At 39.0% G+C, this 27913-nt stretch overlaps 1 long non-coding RNA gene across 1 annotated transcript in view; it reads left to right on the top strand.

Moving 5' to 3' along the window:
* Positions 1-27913, top strand: part of LOC146504379 (uncharacterized) — a 72440-nt gene that overhangs the window by 11021 nt on the left and 33506 nt on the right. The gene's annotated exons all lie outside the window — the stretch shown is intronic.

The following is a 27913-nucleotide window of genomic DNA, read 5'->3' on the forward strand; positions in this document are numbered from 1 at the left end:
CCTTTCAAAAATAACCCTTATATATGACCTTTTTTAAAAAAAAAAAAATTGTGTCAATAAAATATAAAATTTAAATAAAAGTTGATTTCACGTCACAGCTGTTTTCTTGACCTGCACCAGCTTTTACATACTAAACAAAGAGACAGCGAGTCCATTTAGGGATTTTGTGCTGCTGCAGAATGTATTCAGGACCAAGTGCCAGCCAGATGGTATTGCGTTATTCCAAAAGTGCCTAAAACTGTTCTACTGCACTGTATATTACTCATATATTATTTATGACAATTCACCAAGCATAAACATCACACATCACCTCCATTTCACTTTGATGGAAATAGCCTTTTTATCAGTGTGCATGTTAGTGGCCCAAAGTGTATTTTATATGGCTGAAAAAGAACAGTATGAGATTTTGCAGCTGCCAAAAATAATCACTTTCTCTTTCTTATACCAGGAGCTCTCCATGGTGCTGAACCACAGTTGCCCTCTGTTTGGATAGAATACTTTTTGGGACAGCGACCAACTGCAGCTAGCTGATCTTCATTTGAAATTCCACCATTGCTCTATGTGGAGTATGCAGCTGAAAGACTCTTGCATGCAATTGTGACACATTTAAGAGATGCCAGACAAAACAGCCACAATAAGAATTCTGGTGACATGAAACAGAACTGAAGATGAAAATGCAATGTGAAACTGTTGAATCATGAATAACTTCAGTTGTAGTCCTTATTACCTCTCCTGTACTCTCCCACTTGGGTGTACAGTAAGGCAATACTTTGTTCCACACTACTGTGAAAAGACTTGATATATTAGTACTAAGTGAGACTAAATGAGGCTGCACTGTAAAAATCAAACAAGCAAAAAACCCAAAAACTGACCATTTGCCTGGCAGTGTTTCAGCCGTTATTACCAGTCTTAATAAACGTATTAAGACTGGTTTGAAGTAAATCACTGACATTCTTGAATGAGCACATTTGGTGTCCTGCATCTTTTTAAGTCTTAATAGTCACTCCTGACACCTCAGAACAGTTAGAAACAGCTGAATACTATTATAACACTCTACACTGTCCCTAGCTACATTTCCTGGTCATTAGGTTGGAAATTGCTTATTGATTCTTTAACTGGGGCTATAGTTGTTTTGAAATCACTGAACTAGTACAGGCACATTTATTGTAAAGACTTAAAATACCCCATTGCAAATCATGCTTAGAATCTGCCCTAAAATAGATTGCTTAAGGAAACCACCTTTACTTAAAGGGTTTTATCTGGTGTGACCATATTCCTCTTATTTCAGTGGTCTTTCATGTGAAGCACAAAGACACATTTTTCACCAGGCAAGAAAATGATCTCTTTTTGAAGCTTTTCAGCTATATGTGCCTAACACAGATAAATCTAAGGTGTGGTCACCTAACTTTACCGTTTAATGCTGAACTAAAACACTGAGGCCAACACATAAATGCCAGAAAAGCCATTAGCCTTGTGCCATTTGAATAAATGTGCCCACTGATTACATCTGGAAATGAGTCAAGTACAGCACAGCCCAAGCTAGTGACATCTCGATAGATGGAGAAAGAAACTGCAGGGGGAATATTTAACATGTTAATGTTGTTTTGAGAAATGTGAAGATGGAGCGACCAGCGACCATTGTTCTTTGTCTTCCAGGGGCCAGAGCAGATGACGCTGAAACTGCTGGCTAAGGATAAATGTAGATTTTGTAAAGAAATAATTAACGTTGGCATTAATGGCACCCGGTTACATCAGTCGAAGGTCACTGAAATTAATATTGAATCTGTGTGTAGGCAGAGCAGTTTGCTCTCAGACTGCTGGCTTACTTGTGGTTCCTAGGGTATATTAAAGTAGAATGGGAGGCAGAGCCTTCAGCTTTCAGGGCCCTCTTCTGTGGAACAAGCTCACATTTTTTGATCAAGCTTATAGTTAGGGCTGGATCAGGATTTTTTTTTTTTATGTGAGTGTTTCTTCTTGACTCATCTCGTTTCACTCTGTGTTTTTATCAGAGGTGGGAAATAAAGTACAAATACTTAAGTAGAATTTTCAGACATACAGTGGGGCAAAAAGGTATTTAGTCAGCCACCGATTGTGCAAGTTCCCCCACTTAAAATGATGACAGAGGTCAGTAATTTGCACCAGAGGTACACTTCAACTGTGAGAGACAGAATGTGAAAAAAAAAATCCATGAATTCACATGGTAGGATTTGTAAAGAATTTATTCGTAAACCAGGGTGGAAAATAAGTATTTGGTCAATAACAAAAATACAACTCAATACTTTGTAACATAACCTTTGTTGGCAATAACAGAGGTCAAACGTTTACTATAGGTCTTTACCAGGTTTGCACACACAGTAGCTGGTATTTTGGCCCATTCCTCCATGCAGATCTTCTCAAGAGCAGTGATGTTTTGGGGCTGTCGCCGAGCAACACGGACTTTCAACTCCCGCCACAGATTTTCTATGGGGTTGAGGTCTGGAGACTGGCTAGGCCACTCCAGGACTTTCAAATGCTTCTTACGGAGCCACTCCTTTGTTGCCCGGGCGGTGTGTTTTGGATCATTGTCATGTTGGAAGACCCAGCCTCGTTTCATCTTCAAAGTTCTCACTGATGGAAGGAGGTTTTGGCTCAAAATCTCACGATACTTGGCCCCATTCATTCTGTCCTTAACACGGATCAGTCGTCCTGTCCCCTTGGCAGAAAAACAGCCCCATAGCATGATGTTTCCACCCCCATGCTTCACAGTAGGTATGGTGTTCTTGGGATGCAACTCAGTATTCTTCTTCCTCCAAACACGACGAGTTGAGTTTATACCAAAAAGTTCTACTTTGGTTTCATCTGACCACATGACATTCTCCCAATCCTCTGCTGTATCATCCATGTGCTCTCTGGCAAACTTCAGACGGGCCTGGACATGCACTGGCTTCAGCAGCGGAACACGTCTGGCACTGCGGGATTTGATTCCCTGCCGTTGTAGTGTGTTACTGATGGTGACCTTTGTTACTTTGGTCCCAGCTCTCTGCAGGTCATTCACCAGGTCCCCCCGTGTGGTTCTGGGATCTTTGCTCACCGTTCTCATGATCATTTTGACCCCACGGGATGAGATCTTGCGTGGAGCCCCAGATCGAGGGAGATTATCAGTGGTCTTGTATGTCTTCCATTTTCTGATGATTGCTCCCACAGTTGATTTTTTCACACCAAGCTGCTTGCCTATTGTAGATTCACTCTTCCCAGTCTGGTGCAGGTCTACAATTCTTTTCCTGGTGTCCTTCGAAAGCTCTTTGGTCTTGGCCATGGCGGAGTTTGGAGTCTGACTGGTTGAGGCTGTGGACAGGTGTCTTTTATACAGATGATGAGGTCAAACAGGTGCCATTCATACAGGTAACGAGTGGGGGACAGAAAAGCTTCTTACAGAAGACGTTACAGGTCTGTGAGAGCCAGGGATTTTCCTTGTTTGAGGTGACCAAATACTTATTTTCCACCCTGATTTACGAATAAATTCTTTACAAATCCTACCATGTGAATTCATGGATTTTTTTTTCACATTCTGTCTCTCACAGTTGAAGTGTACCTCTGGTGCAAATTACTGACCTCTGTCATCATTTTAAGTGGGGGAACTTGCACAATCGGTGGCTGACTAAATACTTTTTTGCCCCACTGTATGTACTTTACTTGAATTTTTATTTTTCTGACAACTTTTTACTTTTACCCCCTAAATTTTTAAACAAATATCAGTACTTTACACTTATCAGGTTTTCAAAACACACTCGTTACTTTAGGTTCAGTGGTGTTATTAATAGCATTTATGCTCTGGAGTTAAAGTGGGCTGAAAGGAGTGCAGGGGTCGGTAAGTTGTATTCGTGCTACTTCAGCATCTAGTTAGCACTACAGAAGAGGAGGAAGCATGAAGGGAGTGATGTTTTTTTAGGTGGCAGGTAATTCCAAATTTAACATTTCTGTCACCTTAACAAACACCAGCAAACATCAGTGTTGCTAACTGAAGGTCCAGCTACTGTATTTCACAGAGAGAGAAAAGAGTGAGACAGAACTTCACTTAGAGACGGAGAAAGATGTATGTAGACAAAGTCACCCTCTGCCATGTAGGCAGCAGAAAATAATTCACTGCTTGTGTCCTACATAGCAGATTCAAGCTAAGTGCATTCATTAGATTTAGAATTCAAATTTGAATAATTTTTCTATTCTGTATATGACTACCCCTCCATGAGTTTTTTCCCCGTTAAAAAGGAGTTCTTCGTTCCCACTGTTGCCAAATTATTGCTCATATGGGGTCATTTGAATGTTGGGGTTTTCTCTATATTATTGTTTGGTCTTTACATTTGAATATAAAGTGCCTTTATGTGACTGTTGATGTGATTTGGTGCTATATAAATAAAATCGAATTGAACTGAAATAAAATTGAAATACAAACACTAGTTTACAGTGAACACGCTGTTGCTTTGTTTTCAGTTCTCTGTAGAATATTTACATATAAACATTATTATGTCAGTCATAAATAGTTTTCCTTTTCTTACATAGCCGTGAAAAACAAACTAGAAACATTGGTTGAGAGAGGCAGTCCGACTAGCTCACTTTAGGAATGGAGCTGGTCCATTTATTCTGCATGTGCTGTAACCTTTTGGCTACTCGGATATATTTGGACAAATATTTGGAATTTTAATCTTTTGTCACTACTAAGTGGTCAAAATTCAAGAACCTCTGCTCTTCTTGCCAAATTTATTTATACCATCTTTAATTTGTCCTAGTAAGAAGTCGACACTGCACTTATAAGACACTGAATATGTTCTTTTCAGTCTTTTGACAGCTGTGTTGCTACAATAAAGTGAACTTCAACATTGGGTACCATCAGTAGTGTGGAATATGTGCCCAATTTAAAATGCATATAATAGACTTGTCAGATAACATACCTGTGGAAGATGACATACCTTTGGAGGTATGAAGATGTCTAGTGGGCAATGGACTTTTAACCAGATTGTTTGACACAATGATGGAAAGTGAGAGGATGCCTGTGGAAAGAAGAAACGTACTGCTACATATTTATAAGAGCAACGGTGATCCACAGAGGTATAGAAACTACACATGTATAAAGCTGATGAGCCAAATCATGAAAATATGGAAAAGAGTTGTTGGAGCCAGTTTAAGTAGAGAGGTGATGATCAGTGAGCAGCAGTGTGGGTTCGTGGCAAGAGAAAGCACAACAGCTTAATTTCAGTACAATTTTATTCATATAGCTCCAATGCATGTTAGTCACCTTAAGGTTCAGATGCTATACTTTCTTTGACAGTGGTGAAGGAGAAGTAGAGAAGGTCAGGAGGAGCTTCACTGTGTCTTGAGAAAGCACATGATAGGGTGCCAAAAGGGTCACCATGGTACTAGGTAAAGATGAGATCTCTGTGAACTATGATGTTTGAGAGTATGATCTGTAGTGAGAGTAGGGAACAAGTGGAAAAGAGCCTGAAGAGGTGGAGGTATATTCTGGAGAGAATGAAATTTAAGTTCAGCACGTTTAAATACCTGGGGTCAAGGATAACAGCAAGAGTGGAAGAGATGATTTACAGGAGGGAAGTGAGACCTGCTGTGATGGGTGGTTTGGAGATATTGGCTCTGACAAAAAGAGAGAAGACTGAGCTGAAGATTGAAAATTTTTTGCAAACATCTTCATTGTCCACTTTATATCGGACAAAGGATGTTGAAAATGGAACTGCCAGGAAAAGGAAGAACACAGAGAAGATTCATGGATGTAGTGAAGAGGGACATGCACTTACACTTTGAATTCTTTTAGTTTTCAGTGAATGAATAACTTAACACACGTAAACCAGTGCTGCTCCACTCATTATAATCACTAAATTTTGGTTACGCTGGATAACACTCGGTGACAGGAGCTGCAGAGTACAAAAAAGGGTTTGGGTGAAGTATCTGCTAAGAGTTTTGCTTTATTGAACTTTAATTCATTCTTTCTTAGTTTTATGCTCATGCAGATTCCTTGAAGGTTTCTAGCTTCTGGCCCCGTGCCTCTTGTGTGGTCACTGCAGTGTGAAATGCTGCTACGCTCTGCTCCATCTCTTCAGGTCTGATGGTGCTCCATAATCTGCAGTCCTCCCAGATATGAGCTGAGCTCTGAGTCACAAAAGAGGCCCGTTGTAGGAGACAGAGAAAAAGAGATGACACAAAGGATTATCATTTTTATGCATTCTCTTTTGACTGATGAGATAATATCTTTTGACGGGTACTTTCTGCTCTCCTGCTCTTATGAAAGAACTGGAGGACTTGTTGTTCTGGTCATGCGTGAGGGTGTCCTATTTCGTGATCATTTAGTAAACATTAAACAGATAACACGTAAGCCTCACCTGACAGAAACCATTGAATTTAAGCTCACTGTAGTCCTTGTATCTAATTTATATTCTCTGTAGTGCTGCTGAAAATCTGAATATTTCTGTGAAAAGATTTGTATTTTTTCTTTATTGATGAACATTGTTTTCTGTAACGGTCACATCATTCTGTGATGTGTCTGTGATCATGGAAAAGTGTGCTGCATAATACCCTCCTGCTCATTGATTTGGATGGTTACACGTCCTATTAACAAGATGCAGTGTTGTATAGCAAGTATATAGGACAAATGAAGAGCTTTGTGATAAAACAGGAATATGCACTAAAAACTAATGAAGGAAGTCTTTTTTTTTCTTTTTTTTTTTTTTTTTACTGGAGATCATTCTCAGTGAAAATGTGGCTTTTCTCTCACTCTAGCACACAAATCATGAAGCTTTGCTCTATGTTTACAAGAGGCAGGGGTTGAAAATGATTTGTGTGCGTCTTGTGCAAACAGCCTCTCTTTAGTGGAAGAAGTAGTTTGGTAATGGTTTTTGCATCCGTCACACAAGGACACAACAAATGTTTGAGTTTTAAAAAGTCTAGACAGTCCGGATCTTCACTTTCTGTCATCATTTACAGCTAGTGGTAAAACATAGAAGATCGGTGTTACAGAAGAAGCCAACCTGAAGTCTTTGGAGGTAATAAAAACAGAAATATAAGTAAGTAAAGTTTATGTATAAAGCACCAATCACAAAGTCACATAGTGTCTAACACCAAAAAGAAAACAATAAAACAGAAATGATCAACACAAGGTTAGACACATAATTACCCAAATGCCTGTCTTGAATAGGAATGTTTTTAGCTCTTTTTTTCCCTTTTTTTTCTTAAAGACATGAAGCCGTGTAGTAGAAAACATTCATCTAATTGCTTTAACCGACTCAATAAAACAAGCGGCGAGGGGAACTCACACCAGAGTTTTGGAGCCTTTCATGAATTGTAAAGTATGGACCCAAATGCAGGCTGACAGATGTTGTGAAGGCTTAGGTTACCCAGTGAAGGCTTGAGTAGTCAGGGAGGGAAATACAGAGTTTGAACTGTACACTGGTTCACAGATAATCTCAGATAATCTCTCGATGATGGATAATGATGGACAGAAAGTAATGTATTAATTTGTTTCAGTCAAGTAGAGCAAAGTCATGACAAAATTGTTATCTGCTAGCAACACTATCAGTGCCTTGTTACCATAAAGCAGGGATTGGCAACCCTAGGCACGTGCCACAGCTGGCACGCAAAGGGTTAACTGATGGCACGACCATAGCTGGACTGGCCGTCGGGCATACCGGGCATTTGCTCGGTGGCCCGATGATTTATTTATTTATTTATTTTTTGTAACGGTATAAACAATGAAAGGTGTTGGATTGGCCAGATGCTGGCCGGTGTGTAAAAATAACTCAGTTGGATGGTGGTGGCTGTGGCGGAGCTTCCTCAGATTCAGTAACATTAGCAAGTGGTGGAGGCCAGCAGGTGGATGAGGGAGATCAGAGGCAGGACGAGGAGAGACCCGAGGTGGCCGCCGGTGTTCCAGATCTACTGGCGTTTAGATCTACTGGCGTTGGTCGAACAGATGTGTGGCAGTCTTGCGTTTCAGGAGCTGCTACCGACAAACCAGCAAAAAAAACGCCAAATGTGTCATCTGTGACACTTGTGAGGTTATCTCGAACACACTCTGTCAGTCTTGATGCCGTTGAACAACAAAATGTTTACAAATGTTTCGAGTTTACCTGGTGATATCCTCATGCGCGACGCGATCGCGAAAACAGCAAACAATTAACACCACGCCGATGTTGTTCACAGGACAGCAAGAGTAAACGATCGGGAGACTCTTGTCGTCGTTATCGTCCCCCTCGCACGTTTTATTTCTCCGGTTTCAGCGTTTTTGTTGCATAACTAAAGCGAGCAGTTTACTTTGTGCACTAACATGGAGTCGAGTCAACCAGCGCCACCTCTGGCCAAGTGCCACAGCCTACAGCCAGATCAACTTGTGACACACATCTGCACCTAAATAGACACATTAGTTGTGCCTCTTCTTAATGATGGTATCTTAGCTAACAACCCCAACTACCAGATTCAACTTGTAATTGGCTAAAAATAACTTAGCCTACTGGTAAGAGGGACGTTGTTAGCTTTCCACATTCCGACACTTCAAAAGCTTCAGGAGCTTTCCGCTCAGCACAGCATCAGCACCACGGAAATACATGGATACATCCATAGACTCGAGACACAATTCACAATGCGTTTTTGGGACTTTCAGGTGTATGGACCAATGTTTTCTTTTCTAATCAAACCAGAAAGCTTTAATGAGCAGCTAGATTTGTCTTGCATTAACTGGCTGAGTTAATGCCAGTTAATGCAACATCGAAGCAGCTGGAATCCATAGATGTGTGTGTTCATGAAGCTTGCATTTTGACATGCTGGACATCACTAACTGACAAGTTTGACTGTCTTCAGAACATTGCAGAGACCTTATTGACAGTATTTGGCTCTACATATCTGTGTGAGCAGATTTTCTCTCACATGAGTGGCCTCAGGTAGCCGTCTGAATGCTGGACACTCGGAGACCTGTGTCTCTGAGTGGGAGACCAGAGATCACATTAACATGTGTGTCCCTGTATTAACAAACATGCCATATTGGCCCAGTTTATTTTACTTATTGTTGTGAGGAGACCATAAATAGCATTTGTATTTTCTGTTGCACATTTCATTTGCTGTTATGGATAAAAAGTTTTTTTTTTTTTGTTTCAAAATAGCTGATAACTATTTGCTGATAGCTGCCAACATCTGCGAACAAATATAATTCTATGAAGTGGTTCTATATATAGTGTTACTGTTAATATAGAGCGTTATTAAATTTATTGCTAATGCAATCATATGGCACACTGACCTCTGAGGAAATTTTAGATGGCACTCATCATCAGAAAGGTTGCCTACCCCTTCCATAAAGAGATTATTAGCACTCTGTGACACTGGCTGTGTGTTCGTAGACTATTTGCACTTTAAATGTGTTTCCACTTTGTGCTTCACCTCCTGTACACATAATCTAACAGATGTTTTATAGCGATCGCACTGCCTTTACACTGCTGCCATCACAACCTGTTCAGCTCTCAGACAGACATGTTCTGGTTACAAATGGATATGATTATTCATGTAACCCATCACCCAAACTCTGAGACAACGACATTTGGGATCTGACAAGATTTTCTTAGATAGCTCATCATGCAAATTTTATTTTAACAGCCGTCCTAATGATATGACTTGTTAGGATCTAAATATTTTGAGTATGAACATAAGGTAGAATCATTTGCACGTAAATCTTTTAGATTCAGTCAGCTGAGATTGTATTCTACAAGAATGTGGCTGACATAGTCAGAAGACGTGAATATTTGAAGGATTTTATAGGAAAATCCTGAAAAAAGAAAGACAGCACGAAACAGAAAAAGAGAAAGATCAGTTTACATTCACAAACGTCAAGCAAGCAGCAAATCAATGCGGAGAAGAAAGGTTAAAGCCTGATTTCTTTGTTATTGATGCATTAAACATTCAATTCTCAATCTACATTGGCAGAATAAAGGATGATGTGTCAGTGACCTGGATCTCATTGACTTAGTCAGTAATTAACAGAAGTAATCTGCCAATTAAGAGACTGTAGATGTTTTAGTTTAATCCATTGTCGCAAGTTATTTTTACAACGTAGGTATCTGTGTATTTGTTGCATTCAGCCCCGAGATGTTGGTTTACAAGACTGCATTTATGTAATTCACACAAAAGCACATCTCCACCAACAAAAGTACAGAAATGGAACTATATATTCACTCAATTTTATGCACAAACATCCAAAACAACAAATATTCAACACTTAGACTCAGTTAACGAACATTTGACACAGAGCAGTCCTGAACAGGCTGCTTGTTTAAAAAAAATCTTGTTTTAAAGTTGTGGATGACTCATTTACTCTCTGCATGTCTTTACTGAGATTCACTGATACCAAACTGTTTTATTATTATTTGTGGCATACGGGTATTGCCAACAAGGATGTTGCAGAGTTCCTGCCCTCTATTACTTTTCAGTTACATGCAATGCCACTTTTGGTGGCCTGTTCTTAAACAAAACCATGAAATGGCAGTTAGCGTTGGTATTTCCACAGCAAAGCTATGAAGTGCATGGACAGTGTTTTGTAAACTTTGTAGCACAAATTATTCCGGTCTAGGTAAAAAGACCTGGAACAACTTGAGTAGGTTATGTTTGCCTCGTCTGGTTCTCTGTCATTTATTACAGAAGCACAAAGTCAAGCATAGAAGGAGCACATGCAGAAATTGGCTATGGTCACATTAATCAAGCCATGTTGAATAGCTATAGACAGCTGTGTGTTGTCTCACATTAATTTTGCCATATAATTAGAACTGTGAGTTTAAAGGTTGTGCAGCTAATACAGGTTGTGTGCATCACTTCAGCTGTCTCCTTGTATCATAGCTCTATTTTAGTATGTTGTTCAGAAAAAGTCTATCAGCAGGTCAAGTCTCACTGTATGCTTAACTGGCCTCTGACAAATGCTGGCTTATTTCTTTAGCTTTAGTTAGTTTGCCTTGTTTGTGTCACATGTCGGAGTTTCCAGCTCATATGGTAAGGTACTGCTAGCTGGTATTTTATTTCAAAATATTGTTTTGTCATTACATGACCTCATGTCTTTTTTAAAGTGGTCTTGAACTTTTGTTTGTTTGTTAAAAGTGGTGAAGTATTGTGTCTAATACACAACAGACACCTTAGGAAAAGAAAACTCATCTTGTCAGCATGGAGGGAAGTGTGTTATTATACTGTAGTTATAGTGCTGAAAGGAAACACTTTTATTAGTTAATCCTATAATGTGTTTAGGCTTAATCCTGATGATCTCTCTAGAATATCTATGGATTTAAAATTTTATAGCACAAATCATCATGTTGGCATGGAAATGACAACATGTTCCCTTTCCTTGGACCCTGACTATTATCAAACGGCAACAGAGGGTCTTAAAATCTATGGTTAAATTTCTCTTCTTTTATATTGCCTAATAAATTCAATTAGTGTAAGGCATTTGCTGCATTATCAAAACATATCCTTACAGAGGAAGTTAGTAGTTGTGCTAAGCGTGTAGAGCTAGCTTTGAGGGCCAGATTATTATACAAGGTTGACACAGTGCAGACATCTTGGAAATTGCAGAGCTTGTCTGGAGCTCAAAATCAACACTGCGAGTAACTACTGAAAATACTTTGACAAGGAAGAACAGAACACATAAACAGGTGCCGATGAATGTGCCAAATCAAGTTTGATATACTGCTTCCTTATTGATGCTAAATACCAAAGGCTCCTTCAGATGCCTTGTTAAATTCAGAGCTGTTCTGACAGCATACAAGGGACTGATATTATATAAGGCAGGGGTGGTAATTTGATTATGATTTAGCTCATTAGTGTATGCTGCAGTGAAAACAGTAGCTTTGTCTAAGCAGCCTTGAGCTGAGCTGTGATGCGATGTCTTTTTCCATGGTGCCATCTGGAAACTGATCAATTCACTGTTTGTTACATCTTGAAGGACTTACTGTCAATGATTGTCCAAATGCACAGACATTCACAGCTACAGTCCAACACCTAATTAGGTCACTGCAGTTCTGCTATTTCGGTTTTGCCTCTTTTTTGAACAAAGCAAGTAAATGTAATCTGCTTCACATTCCTCTCAGAACTTAGATGTTTTTATATATAGTCATATGAAAAAGACATTTTTCCTAGAGGTCTGTTGTCTCTTGGATAGTATGCGTAGAGCTAATGTGATATACGTTTTTTTTCTTCTAGATACAGTCCTAAGCAAGAAACTGAGCCTGTACAAAATCCATGACAACGTTTTTGTTACATCCTGTGAGGCTGTGGGAGTGTGTGGGCGTGGTGTTGTCCTCTCCCTCTCCTCCTCCTTCTTTATTACCCCTCACCTGTTTCTCTCTGCCCCTGCCTTCTCCTTTAGAACACGCCTGCTGCTTTTTCCCCTGTTACCACCAATTACCCTCCAGAGATGATATAAGCTGGAGGAGAGCAGTGTGGGTGTGGGAGAGGCTTCTGGTGGATTTCCTCTGTGCTGGTCAGTGTGTGAGTCTGGTCTAGGTGTGGAAAAGGCCTGCTGTGTGTGTGACCAGCCCCACCGTGCGTGGCTTGTTGTGAGTAGCTCAACTGGGCAGTGGTTTTGCTTAAGTGACGGCAGCCTCCATTTCTTGGTTTGGCCTGCCTGGTTATTGCTAATAGCAGTGTTGCTGTCTTTTTCTGTTGAATCCTTGTTGTTTTCTTAGTTGAAGCAGCCACCATCTTTTTGGGTTGGCCTGTCTAAGTTATCATTAAAGCAGCGTGGCTGTCTCTTTCTGTTGTTACTGCTTTTATGATTATTGGGTTAATTAATTATAATAAAGATTTCTTTTGTGTTGAACTCCTCTGCCTGGCGTCCTTTTCATTTCAACCCAGATCCAACTGTTACTATCCCCCACCCACTTCGCCTAGCTGTCATGTGGGGACGTAACAGTTTTTCATTCATCAGTGACCACCTTACATTTTCATTGTAACTGCAGTTTCCAGTTCATGACAAGCTTAAGCCTTGGTAGTTCCTGGATTATTCATATATATCATAATCCATTTCCTCTTATCTGAAGGTGACAGTTTGGGCCTTCTTATAGTAATTATGTATTGTAATTGGCCTCACTATAAGTCTGACTAGCTATCCAAACAGCTAAACATGAACCCAGGAACTCCAGACAGTAGTTGAGATGCAACAATAAAGCGTATATGGAAATGTACATTACTCATCTGTACTGTTAACAGCAATATGTGCCTTAAAACAATGACCTAATAATGCATTTAAGAAGCTAGCATGATTAGCGCCGTAAATTAGAATGTGAATTGGCGATCTCTAGTTGTATAAATAGTTCCAAGAGAGCTTCCCCTTAGAATCTCCATCCATCTGTACTGTCTACTGGGTAAGACTCACATGATCAGAGATTAGGATTTTTTAATTAAAATTACCTACCTTTAGTATCAACATTCTTTCTTTCCTTCTTTCTGTGTTATTTTGCTTATAATCTTGACACTGCAATGAATTTGCACCTTTCTGATTGGTTTGGGGTGCACATCACTAGGCAGATCCATGCTACAATTGAATGTGTCCCCAAAATTTAGGAAATCAAAGTGAAATGCGGGCGGTCAGACGAGTGCTTGCTGAAGAAAGCATTTTGTCTTTCCAGCAGGCACATCTTTCATAACTCACTGTGAATCTTCTGTTTAGGATCCCTAACGTAATAAGCACATTTTAAAACATCTAATCTATCTGGGTTGTTGAAGTATCTATAGGTTTATTAATATCTAAATATATTAATAAACCTATAAAAGTGAGTCTTGGGAGAAGTTTACAGGCTACAGTTGGTTACTAATTGAAAATGAGGATATAAATGACTATTTAACCAGCAGAATATTATTATGAAGAGGAGAGATAATTATTATGAGCTGACCTATATCGGCAATGCAAATTAATCCAAAAATAGATAATTAGAACTAAAAATGATTTTCAGGAAATTTTCCCTGAAGCAAATATTCATGTTCATGCTCCACAAATTTCTCTGCTGCCTTTGCGGCTGCTGATTACTGGGAGAAATCACTTAACTGGTGGTTAAGGGGACAAATAGTAGCGACAAATATCTTTTGGCTCGACAACAGCATTCCACAACCACATCCATTGTTAATGTTACTTCAAGACTATTACTTTGCCAAAAAGGTTCCCAAATGACCGAGCTTTTTGTTGTTGAATCTGTATTGCAATGCTAAAACTGTGAGCAACAAAGGAGAACAATAACATACCTCTCCACAGAAGATAAGAACTAATCTTTTGCCACCACTCACTTCTGTTGTTATTATCAAAATATTTACCAATATTTGACAATTTGACAATTTTTTAATAACTATTGACTTTGTAAAAAAAAAGAAATGTCACTATGAAAACATCTCAGGACACATATATTACTGACAATTGTACATAAAGTACCCTAATGCAGTCACTTTTACAGAAATGGCAATCAAAAACCATTTATTTGCTAATGCTAACAAAGGGCACAGATGATAACTAATCTCAAAGTACTGAAAGCAGAGCTAGCAACAGCTTGTCTAGCATGCCAGTCTTTCATTTGTCTTTCATTAAAGTTTTTATCAATGTTTATTCATAATATGCATATGCAAATAACCAGAAACAAAACAAAACTGCTTACCCTTAGCTTATCCAGCTCCAGCCTTTGTAAATGGGATACAAATAGATCAACACTAAATATCCCAGTGGCTTATAGTCAAGCAGAGTTAAGCTTACAAGCCAGAGACAACAGCCAACTGTGTCCACAAAATATGAGTTATTTAAAAGGGATGAAATAGTCAGCATAATTAATGACAAACTGCTGTTTGAGATCAGCACCCCAATACAAGGAAGTCTAGATAGGCTCTCTGTTTAAGGTGAGTAGTGATGAGTGTACAGAGACAGGTTGGTATATCAACTTGCCGTGATATAATTTAATCTTTAAAAGCAAGTTTCATTTTATGAGATGCCAATTTTACTGTGAAACCATAGAGTGTTTATAAAGACAAGGCTATAAAATGTAAGATCAGTTGCCACATTTAGACCTATGAGAGTCTAAATGACTGAATGACTTGTAAAAATTCAACAAAATTAAAGATATATAAATTTTATTATCAGGGGATATTTCTTTTTGTGTTATCTTCCTCCACTCACCCCATGGCAGATGGCTGCCCCTCCCTACGTCTGGTTTTTGCTTGCAGTTTCTTCCTATTGAAAGGGAGTTTTTCCTTCCCACTGTTGCCAAGTGCTTGCTCGTAGGGTTGCCTGATTGTTAGGATTTTCTCTGTATTATAAGGACGCAAGGTCTTTACCTTACCATATAAAGTGGTTTGAGGTGACTGTTTTTATGAATTATATTATTTTAATAAAATAAAATTAAACAGAATAGAATAGAATAAAATAGAATAGAATTAGTGATTTTGCCAGGCCACCAGTCACTGTCAAATTCAGGGTTGAGAAAGAGGTTGAGGTCATATGTTGCTGGACTAATTGTGATAAAAGATTTTAAAGTTTGTGGACAGGTTGAGGGTGTCAGGGGGCTGGGTCTGATACTCAGTAGTTTAAGTTTATTTTGTATTTTTGATTTCTTATGTTATATTTGAATAATGTTAAGTTCTTGTGTTGTTACTTTTAGTTAGGGTTTAGTTGAGTTTTAGTCTAATTTGTTTGATCTATGTCTCCTTGTTTAGAAGTCTTCTCTTGGCCTCTGTGTAGTCTCTTTTTTTCTGTGTTTAACTTTTAGTTATGCCCACGCTTGTGTCTCCCTTAGCTGTTTTCATGTGTCTCTCCTTGTGTTCCATGTCTCCCCAGTCTATCATGCGTTTCATGTCTGCGGGTTCCACATTGTCAAGCTTGTGTTGTCTTGTCTACGTCCCATTATGTTCCTGTTTTATTTTGAAGAGTCTGGTGTTTCCATGTTTTGTGTGTTTAGTTTTACTTCCCCGTGGCGTCAGGTTCATTTGTGTCAGCTGTGTTTCCCCAAGTGTTTCCACTTCCCTCATTACCCTCCTGTGTACTTTGTCTCCCTCTGTTCAGTGTCGGTTTGTCTGTCTGTCTTGCATCGTGTCATGTCAGGTTTCAGGATTTTCAAGCTACTGTTCAGGTTCAGGGTTTAGATTACCTCACGCTGTGGTGGACAGCTAGTGGGCTCTACTCACACCCAGGTATGGGAAGTGGTTGCTGAATTGTGAGGCACAAAGTAGTCAGTTGTTTTGTGATGAAGAATAAAGTTAGAGTGAGAATTGAGAGCTGGGTCTGCTTCTCAAACACACCGGCCGCCCAGCCGTAACAGAGGGCTTTAGGTGGGCAATACGTTTGATTTTTGTTGTATCAACTAATGGCAACTATAAGCTTATTTACAATCAAGGAAATATTCAAGGTACAAATTTGTCTATAATCATCTCTGAAATGTCAAAATTTCCATATATTCTTTGCACAGCACCTAGATCTTTGACCCTTTGACCACATTTTCCCTCAGATGTAATACCCTTACATCTAGTCCAGATAATATTGAGAGCCTGCCATTTATACAACACAGAATAAAAGAAAGAAAAAGTCCAAAGAAAACCTTCAAAGCTTTGACGGAAGCTGTTTACTCTGAGCATAAAAAGCTGTGTATGTTTTCACTGTTTTGTTTTTTCTTTCTCCTGTCAGAGAGACTACAAGTGAGCACTGCTCACTGTTGATGCGCCTACATGGTGGGTTGTGATGTGGTTCTCTACACTGAAGGAGACACTGAACTCATACTGTACAAAGCACAAAGCATGCTGTCCGCAAATGTAGACAGGGTCTGCTGTTGTGATGATAAGTGTCAACCTGGCTGTGTGGTGGAGATGCTAGCTGTGTCAGGAGAGGCTTCAGGAGTGGATGTGATGTCAAAAACAGCTTAAGAGAGACAGATGAGGGAAGTGGTCGGGAGGTAGAAAAAAGAAAAACATTGCCAGAGGATGTACATGCTGTCTTTGATTGTCTAGTGGATTAGAGAAAGAATTCACTGCTAGTGCTGTGGATCAATGTGGAGTCTATTTTAGTATTCCAGTATAACTTGAGATTTATGAACAAAGAGTGATAGAAGAACAAAACAAAACATTGTAGTCTTTTCAATCATTACTACAAAATGCGTACATTGCTTTGGACATATTTAAAATAATTAATGATAAACTGGCGCTTTTTCAGAATGTAAATATGCATGGCTGTAACTGACACAAGCCTTTTCCCACAAAAGACATTTGATTTGTTAAATGAAAGAGGTACAGTGGGTTGAATCAACCTCCACACAACTGTGATTTACAGAGAATAGTCAGAAATAGAGAAAATATCCAGTGAGTAGCAGTTCTCTTGTTGGTGCCAAAGGTTAGGAGTAAATGGCAAGACTGTATTGAGCTGATAGGAGGGCAGCAGTAATTCAAATAACCAGTTGTGTTACAAGCAAGATATGCAGCGTCTCTGAACACACAGTATTTTCAACCTTTTGAAACAAATCGGCCCCAGCAGCAGAAAACCAGACTTGGAGTATGGATGGCTTCTTCCAGGGGGATAACATGCCACAGTGTTCAAATGTACTTAAATACCCTACATAGTCACCAAATCTCAATCAAGAAGAGCACCTTTTGGATGTGGTGGAATAGGAGCTTCATATCATTGATTTTCGCCAACAGATCTGCAGGACCTGTGTGATGCTATCATGTTAATATGAGTCAAATTCTCTGAGGAATGTTTTCATCAACTTGTTGAATCAGAGCCATGAAGAATTAAGACAGTTCTGATTACCCAGTAATAGTAAAGTTTAAGTAAAATGCCAGTGAGTATATTATTCATAGACTGCCTCGCTGCATAATGTATCTATACATCATGGGACCTCTATCAATGTATTTGGTGTGAATACCAGATTTAATTCCAAACTGCTCTAGTGGTGCATTTCTATTATGACCTTACATTCTTAGAATCTAATCAGAGTTTAGTGGGCTAACAGAAGTTTAAAGACCTTTTACATTCTTGTTCTGCAAATAAACCAGATAATAATTTTTTTCATTCAATATAAAATGGTGTTTAAAATCAAATGAGGACAATTCTTTCTCTTTTTTTTTCCAGTGTTCAGTTTCTGTGAAAAGCTTCAACAACCCAGTTGAGGGACATTTTGAAAAGCTTAATTTGCAGCACACACAGCAATAAGTGTGTCAAATAGATAAGCCTGATGAAACATATTGCATATTGAGCTAATGCATGCCAGTTAAATAAGACTAAACATAGAAGAATATGACTTTCATATAGTCTTCCTAACTTTATCTTAGGTAGACCACGCGAAAACAATCCACTAGTTCAATTTACAAACTGACCAACTGACTGAGTGAAATCAAGTTCCAGTAGGCACATTGATGCCTCATAGGAAACTCAGGCAGTAGTGTGGAGCATGTGTATTTTACTTTGAAGTGATCTGATTGCGCTTAGTATTATTATATTTTGGGTGATCTAAAACCAAGCCTGCAGAATTCTTTGATTCCCTTCTCTCCTCCCCTCCCCTCTCCTCAGCCATAAAAGGACTGATGGGGTATTGCTGTCACCCTGCTGATTGGGTTGGGCGGGATGGGCATACCCAAGTTTGTGAGTGCAATAACCCGAGAACATAATGACATGGGAGTCTGTAAAAATCTCGGATACTTTTGAATCTTTGTGACCTCGAGCCTTAAGATCAAAGTCAGAGGTCAAGTTTTCTGAAAATCTTGTGAACTTGAGAACAGGGTGATGTAGGATTTTGAAATTGATTCCATAGCTTTATCTACTACGACGCTGAGTGATCACACTGCCGGCCACCTGTAGCAATATACGAGGCAATGTATATATTAAAACAAGCTAAAATAAAAAGAAACAACACAACAACAATGCTAAAAACAAACAGTTGGCAACAAGGCATGTCTGGGTCACCAGCTGAGCAGAACCTCCACAATCCCTTATGAAAGGTTAAGAGAGATACAGCAGTGTAGAGCAGAATAACACAATCCTCTTCTAAAGTTACGCACCTATACGGCTTCAATAACTGCTGGTTGCCTCAGGTTAGTAAACTGGCCGGCAGGAGGAGTTTTGCCATTGAAACAACTGACTAGCATTTAAAGTCTCTAGTCAAGACAGAGGATAAGTAGCAGTCTGTCACAGTCTGAAAAGTCATGCTTGGAGCCACGGGGAACACTGAGCCAAAATCTGTCTCAAAGGTACAATAGAAGTCTGACATCAACAGTAGTGGAGGTTTAAAATGATAACCTGGCACTTTGGATCTCATTCAGTCAGAGGACAGAGGCTGACAAGACGACGTGGAGACAGAGACAGAGAGCAAGGTCTAAGCAGAAGCTGGGACAGGTGTGTTTTATTCAGCACTTTGCAGTAGTCTTATAGATAACTCTTGTCTGTGAGTTGAATGCTGTCATCCGTTTTCTGTATTTCTTTGATACCCTTCTAGCTACCTGAGTTTAAGTGAAGTTATAGAAAGTGGGAGGAATCCTGATCTCCTGAGTTTTAAACACAGAACTGGAAGTTTGTTCCTTCTTTTGTTTCTCTCTATCTACGCCCTTGAGACAGTCTTTTTTCTTTTGTGTCAAAAATAGCTTTATTTTATATAGTAGTGTTGTGTCAGTTTGTGTTTTTTTAGTTTTCCTCTACAAGGCTCTCAGTTGGGCTACTTGGCTCCACTCTGACAGTCATAGTCCATTCCTATTTGAGACAAAAGATCAAGAGAAAATGAGAAAATAAATAACAATCAGCTGACAGTCAGTAAACATTTGATATGAAGTGGTGGTACAAAGTGGGTGTAGGAGAAAACCACTGGTCCACTTAACCACACATTCAGTAGCCCCACTCGTTAAAAGGGTGCCAGTGTCAAATTTTAGTTTGGTCAGTCTTTGTACTTTGTCCAAACAGTCTTTCGGCAAAGACCTTAAAACCTGAGCGACTCATTTATCTCAATACGTGGTTGTATAATTAATTGATTTGTAAAATAAAATGTTTTGTGTTCTAAATGTTCTAACTTTGTGACATTTGGATTGGTACTGGATCATAAAAATGAAAGCAGTGACAGTAATAGAAGTTATAGCTGGAACTAAATGAAACAGCAGCTATGACATAAAGTGGCAGAGAAGCAAACTTATGTGAGTGTATTAATAGAGAAAATTGGATCAGCACTCTGCTAAAATGAGTGTTTTTCATCAAAGAGAGAAGATGAAATCAGACCTCGAGTGAAGTGAAGGAAGATGTGAGAGAGGTGTGTCTCTGCAGGAAATGCAATTTTGCTCTCTATTTGTGTGGGTGACAGGTCTTAGTGTCTCCCATAGAGAGACACAGTTTAGGTTCCAGGAAGATGAAATACAAATTTTTTAGACAGTGGTTGTGACAGTGGTGACTTACTTTCATACACTGACTCGCTCCAGTCATTTATCTTTCTCCAGTATCTCTGCAATCCCTCAGTTCAGCTGAAATCAGATTAGAAACACAATATGAAATGTTGAAACTCAAAAATGTTATTATGTCAAAAGAAATATGTTTGTGTTGTGTGTGTTTCTTGTAGTATAAAAATGTGACTGACTGTTAGGAGCAATTGTTGAGCACTAACTACAGACACTGATGACAGAAACAATGTCTAGACGGAACAGGAATCGCAGTGGAGATGAAATGATATCTGAACATGTAAAATAAACACTAGTCACACAGGCCTAGGGACTGATCAGTGACCCTTTGGCAACCACTGATTCCTACCACTAGATCGGCCTATAACAACCACTTGCTAACTCGTCGGGGAATATATGTTTTTCCCTAACAGCTACGTGGTTGCTGAGTGGTCTCCAGGCCTGTGTCCTAACATGCTTCATTTTTACATTGAATATGTTATTTGGAAGTCTGCCCCGGGAGGAGGCCCCGGAGAGATCTTTTTCGGCTGGCCTGGGAACGCCTTGGTGTTCCCTTGGACAAGCTGGAGGAGGTGGCTGGGGAGAGGGAGGTCTGGGCTTCACTGATTGGGCTGCTGCCCCCGCGACCCGGCCCTGGATAAGCGGAAGAAAATGGATGGATGGATGAATGGATGGATGTTATGTGGAAGTATTTAAGTAGTGCTGTCAAAAGATTTAAAAAAAAAAACGAACGAATTAATCGCACAATTTTTTGTAAGCCAAAGTGCTAGCAGCATCCCCGGCTAATGCATGCTTCGCGTCAATGTGATGTTTTAAGCTGGAAGAGCTTCGGTGAAAAAATTCCTTGCACAATGTGTATAACACTCTATGTCAGTTGACTGTTCCCTCTTGTTATTTTTTTAACACTCAGATTTCCCATCGAGAAATGTGCGTTTATCATCTGCCATGTTGAGTTGAGCTGCCCGGCACTACCAGCTCAACTGCCCATTTGCGCATGTGCGAAGGTAACTCTACTTGGACAAACTGCCCGAAATGCGTTGACAAAAACATTTCAGGGATTTTGAGTCATTCTGCACTCCAGATGGGTTAATTGCGTAAGTTTTTTTGTGTCGACCGTGATGGCGGATTAATTTGCGTTACCACATTAATTTTGACAGCACTATATTAAAGCAGAGTTGCAAATTCATGTACATCTTTTCTATGTCAGGATACGTAAAAAACTGATCATTTGCTTAAGTCCAAAATATATTTCTTGTAAGTTTAGCATTTTCTTTCCCTACAAATCGGTATTGCGCCATGATTATGGTTTGATTGCGCACATTTATGTGACTTGGTCACATAGATGGTATGCTCAGAATATACACCAGAGAAAGGTTATTGGTGGCTCCAATATTTTTTGATAAAAATGCCTCAGTCAGTATAATGGCTCTCTATCTCTCACCTCAGAGAGGGAAAAGGGGAAATTTGGAGCCTGGACTGTGAAATGAATACACTTTCTGTCATTTTCTGTGTGCAGTGGGCTAAAAATGTCTGTAATGACAAAACCACCACACTGGGCGTCAGAGTAAGAAAATTGTTGAATGTCAGCAATCTGAACTCATTCTTATATACATTATTGAAGCCAAACGCCCTTAGATATAATAAAATCTTCCACAGCCTTCTCTCTCTTCTTTAAAGTTTTTTTTTAATATATACTTCTTTTAAATCACTGTAATTTTGCAGCCTTTCTGTGTTTCAAGGAAGGTCAACCTTAGAACTACACCTACATCTAAAATATAAGGGGATTAGATATTATCTGGAGCAGTCTTCTCTTTTTTGTAAGACTTGAGCACTAATATCTCACTAATACTAACTATTAAGTATTTTTACCTAGTCTGGCAAGAGCTATCGTTAACAAAATAATATCTGCCCTTAAAATGTCCTCCATTTTCTTTCAGCAAAAAAGTAAACCACATATTTTCACTCAGTACATGTAAGACAAAAGTATTGTGTCTGGATTGTTTTTTCACCCATCCATCTTATCTGCTTCAGACCACACAAGTGTATCGTTTGGGGTGTAATGCTGGGAAGAGGACACAAAACAGAGACCACAGCTCTTCCAAACAGTGTTGGGGAGTAACGGAATACATGTACCGCCGTTACGTATTTAAAATACAAAATATGAGTAACTGTATTCCGTTACAGTTACCGTTTAAAAAGGTGGTATTTAGAATACAGTTACTTTGTTGAAATAAATGGATTATACGGCGGTACTTTCCTGTTTCATATTGTCGCGGGTCAGGACTGTTTGGGTTTTGTTTGACAGCTACGTTCTGTTGCTCCAGGCGGCAGCGTTACGGTTGCCATGGTTACAGGGTGGCGCTCTCTCTCTCTGCGTGTTTCCTGGGTGAGAGAGGCCTTTTTGTTGTTGTTGTGCTAAGCTAATAGGCAGAATGCTACAGGTATAGCTCTAAAGAATGTAGCATCATAGGCAGTGTAGTCCGTGCTGCAGGGAGAATGGACTGCCATACCCGTTATGTGTCTGTGAGCGAGGGAGGGAGAAAAAGGAAAAGTACGAGCTGTCATCAAGCAAAAACGGGAGCTGGAAGCATGTAAATATAATAATAACTACTGCAGCCAAGAAGAGCGCCTGATGAGCCCAGTTGTAAGTAAGCTATTAAGACTCGACTGTACACTGTGTTCGTGTTTTCCTCCAAAACAATAAGTTCCGTTGGAGCATCCTTTCAACGCCTCTCTCAGTCTCTCGCAAGCAAAGTTGACCCAGACAATAAAGTAAAGCTATTTTTTGGCTACGAGCCCGACACCGAACCCGATGTATTAGTCAGAGGTCCCTTTACTATGGTTCAGAGCCGCGGACCTTCAGTAACAATAATAAATCACAGCAATAATATATCCACATAGTTGTAAACAGCATGATAATATATTAAGTAATCCAAAGTATTCAGAATACATTACTCTGAGTAACATAACGGAATACGTTACAGAATACATTTTGGGGCATGTATTCTGTATTCTGTAATGGAATACATTTTAAAAGTAACCTTCCCAATACTGCTTCCAAATGACCCCAAACTCATCTGCACTCAGTAGGGTCCCCAGCAATACACCTACTAAGCTAATCAACTGAATAGCAGTCAAGATACATTTATTAGTAAGATGCACTGCTCTGGTTCTGCACCTTCTAATGAGTTTACTCCATATGTTTTAGCAGCCTGTTTCATGACTCAATGGTGGGTGCAGCATGTTGAACAGGTCTGGCAATTGTTTGCTGGTTAATCTTAAAGTATATTATCTCTTCTCTCCTTCTCACTGGTTTCATCTTGTGATGAAACCCTGGAGAGTTTTGATTGATAGACCCCAGCAGATGAGATGAAAAAAGGAGAATAAAAATCTGCTGCATTGTATTGAAATCATTTTTAAGTGTTTGTAAATGTGGTGAGGTGAGCATTTCTGACTGTGGCATCAGGTTTTAAGCATACTTCAAAGGCCTGTGTTCAGTGGAGCCAAACATCTAATCATCTGCAAACTAAATTCAAGTACCTTGAAAATGTATTCATCATATCATAAACTCTTGTATCATGGCTGATAATTTTGATTGTAACAGAGTCAGATGCCAAGTTAATGTTTTGACCAACTGGAGATAATTGATGTGAATTTTAGGAGCAGGAAATCCAATTCCCCCTCTTCTGGTTTTAGGTCTATAAATGTCTTGACTCAGATATCAGTTGATACTAAACTTAATTTGGATCTCAGATACTCCTTTGCAACAATATCAGTACAAACTGCCCAATCTTTGCCTCCTCGGTCCAACACCGCGCCGCTGCGAACAGACAAACATTTATCTATTAACAACTTACCCGATAGCCACATTAGCCAACATAGCAGCTGTTGGACTGTAGATAAAAGACGAATAATGCTTGCAGACTGAGTTAGGTATTTTGTTGTTTGTTATGTCCTTTGTTTATTAATAGGATTTAAAATATATTCTACCTTTATGATCTGTAATGAAGTGATCAAATTAATTTTTAACATGAATCAAATCTGAACTTAATTTTGAATACTTCTCTTTTCATGGTATTTAAAATGGTAACGAGTATCTAGTATTTTCTTGGTTATTGGTATAGAGTTTGAAATTCTAGAATTATGACACCTTAACTCCTACCCTCTTTCTTCTTTCTTTACTCCTGAACTAACAACTAATTTCAATGGTGCTCAATATTTTTAACCACACCAATTGTGAAATAATCAGCACATAGGATTTAAAATATCACACAAACATGTATTGTTGTAAGAATTGTCCCTTTGGTGAAAAATAATGAACACAATAAAAAATAAGCATGCATTTCTGCGTTGTAAAATGTAAGAATGAGCTGTCTATCTAAATGAATTCGGACATCGTCTACTAAACTAAAACTGGCACATACACTTGTTCTCCAATGCAATTTACAGCTGGTTTGGTACCATGACATCTGTGACTCCATCTACACCAATATTCTCTCACACAACTGAATAGACCAACACTTTCTGCTCCACTGAGACAGCAGATGGATACAGTCTGAAGAAGAGGAGACAGTTTGATAGTTTTCTCTTTGGACAAGTGTATCTGTGTGTGCGTGTGTGTGTGTGTGCATGCAAGACTCCTACAGTATCAGTATCTTGAATAGTAGCTGAAAGAGTATTGTTTTCTTTGTTACACTACAGTAATACAGTAATTATTCACATTTTCTTCATCTGTCAATGCACATTAATCAAATGATTAATACCATCTTTCAAATTCCATGTGATGTATTGTAGTGACAGAATTGGGGCATTGTACATTTCTGACTGCAGTAAATTAAGACTGAGGGATGAAGGCGTTTGTAAAGTCTCACTGTCATGTTTTTTTTTATTCTATGACTTAATTTAAAGTGACACTGAGTTTCTGTTTTCATGGGATCCCAAGATGGGATGATCTGACAAATTATGATGAGCAGCACCACCAGCAGTGAATCCTAAGGTTCCTCTCAGTCACATGGTATTTGACAGCAGCCTGTCAGCTGATATCCAAGCTAATAATGAATCATACAACATGCCACCTATATTGTTATCATTTTTCTAATAGTATTAATAATGATACTAGTAGTAAGTTTATGTTAATTATGTTCATCATGAAGTAACTCTTAAGGTTGGTTCTATGAAGAGCTGTAGGACCTGCTGCTGTTCATTGTTGTTCAGTTCATTGCTTGAGCAGCAGCTGTGGTCTCCTGTATTATGCATTGAGTGGTTGGTTAAAGATATAGAAAACTGTCATACTGTCATGTCATCATACAGATTTCACTACGTGTAAATGAATTGGGTGTAATAATGTTTTGGATGGCAGTCCAAGTAAAGATTGTTTTTGGGTTTTTTTTCGTTGTCAGTATCTAACAAAACTTTGGATTTTCAATGAACTTACTCTGGTCACTGACATGGGAAAACTGCTTAATTCATTAAAAGGTTTCATACAAAATATTAATATAGTTCGAGAGCCTGATTTATTATGCTACTATAGATTTTTGACCTAGACAGGTGAATGCCAACTACTTGAGCCTCACTCACAGTTTTACAGTATATGCAGTAAGGATACACTGAGAAGTTTGGTTAAACCTGTTACAGTAAGACAGACAAATAGAAAATAGTGGGTATTTAATCTTGCCATCATATATTTCAATTCTGTCTTATAGCTCTACTCTCAGTCTGTCTACTGACAGAGCCAGGAAGCTGGAGTTGCTATTGGGTTATTTTTCATTGTGGCACAACTGCAGATATTTTTTTGTCATTTCTTTTGTAAAAGAGGCCTTTCTTTTTGCATTAAGCAAGGTGCTTTATGTAAAAAAATCTAAATATGTGTACTTTAGCAACATTAGAAATTTACACTAAGTGGATTGCATGATGCTAAAGAAACCTACCCATTTCAAGGACGTCTAAGACATAAACATCTACAGTGGTGTGAAAAAGTGTTTGCCCCCTTCCGGATTTCATATTTTTTGTGTGTTTGTCACACTTGTGACAAATGTTTCAGATTATTAAACAAATTTACATATAAGACAAAGATAACACAAGTAAACATAAAATGCAGTTTCTAAATGAAGGGGGAAAAAAATCCAAACCTACACAGCCCTGTGTGAAAAAGTGATCATATATAAGCTGAAGCACACTTGAGTTCTGCAGCAGAATAATGATCCACTTCTTAATGGCTTAAGAAAAGCTAAAAACGTGGCCTAGTCAAAGTCCTGACCTAAACTCGATTTAGATGAGATGCTGCGGCATGACCTTAAAAAGGCGGTTCGTGCTCGACAACCCTACAGTGTGGCTGAATTACAACAATTATGCAAAGATGAGTTGGCCACCACAGTCCTCCACAGTGTTGTAAAAGACTCATTGCCAGTTATCGCAAACACTTGTAGGTTTGGATTTTTTTTCTCCTTAAATAACCAACACCTTCATTTATAAACTGTTTTTTGTGTTTACTTGTGTTATCCTTGTCTATTTTTTTTTTTTAATTTATTTGATGATCCGAAACATTTAAGTGTGACAAACATACAAAAAAAAGGAAATCAGGAAAGGGGCAAGCACTTATTCACACCACTGTAAATACACAGTGTGTATGTCTTATTATTCTTCTGGAACTATACTGCTTTCCCTTTTTTGTTGATGTTTTGCATGTGACCACAAACTACGTGGTGTTAACTTGTACATCATTTTGCATTTGTGACAATCATGGTGACAATATAGGATCAAGTGAATAAGGTCCCAGTTGCTCTGGCATAGAGACTGGTCTGTTAGCATCTTACAACCACTGTTGTGAAGGCTGCTGGAGGTTAATGGCAGTCACTTGGAAAATGATTGCTAAAGCCACAGTGACACAGAAACTACAGACTAGTCAGTGAGCCTGCACTTCCGTTCCCCAGCAACCACCTGTCATTAGGGAAAAACGTGTATTTCCCACCGCGTTGGCAAAACCTCCTTGTGATTGGTTTAGTTACTAGTATGTTGCTGCAGTTGTCATTTTTAGTTTGCAGTGAGTACACTGGTCAGCTACTCTTCTTGCTTTAGTGAAATGGAAAAGTACAGTACAAACCACAAATGGAGACCATTTGCCTTCATAATAAAAACTGTGTCTTGTAAAATATTTTGGCTGTAGCACCAAGACACAACTTTTTGGATTGCAGTGCACTTTTCAAGTTGTCCTACTGCTGGGCTAGTAGTTATCAATTATTTACATAAAAATCTACGGGCAACATTGGGAATCTGCTATCAACCAAAACACTCACTAGGAGGCTTTTGCTACAGCAACTTCTTTGCTTCAAGTTTCACCCAATGAGAGCCAGCAACCTCCAGTAACCACTAGAAGAGGAATACATGTTTTTTTCCCTTAGCAACTGGTGGTTGTATCACATCCAGTATGACCTTTCTGAACAGCATGCACATGATTTATTGTGAGAAACTTCAACTGCTCTCTTCACATGGGCATATCAAAAGAGATAGTACATAGGGAACA

Source organism: Neolamprologus multifasciatus, chromosome 14 (assembly GCF_963576455.1).
Source record: "Neolamprologus multifasciatus chromosome 14, fNeoMul1.2, whole genome shotgun sequence".
Taxonomy (NCBI): Eukaryota; Metazoa; Chordata; class Actinopteri; order Cichliformes; family Cichlidae; genus Neolamprologus; species Neolamprologus multifasciatus.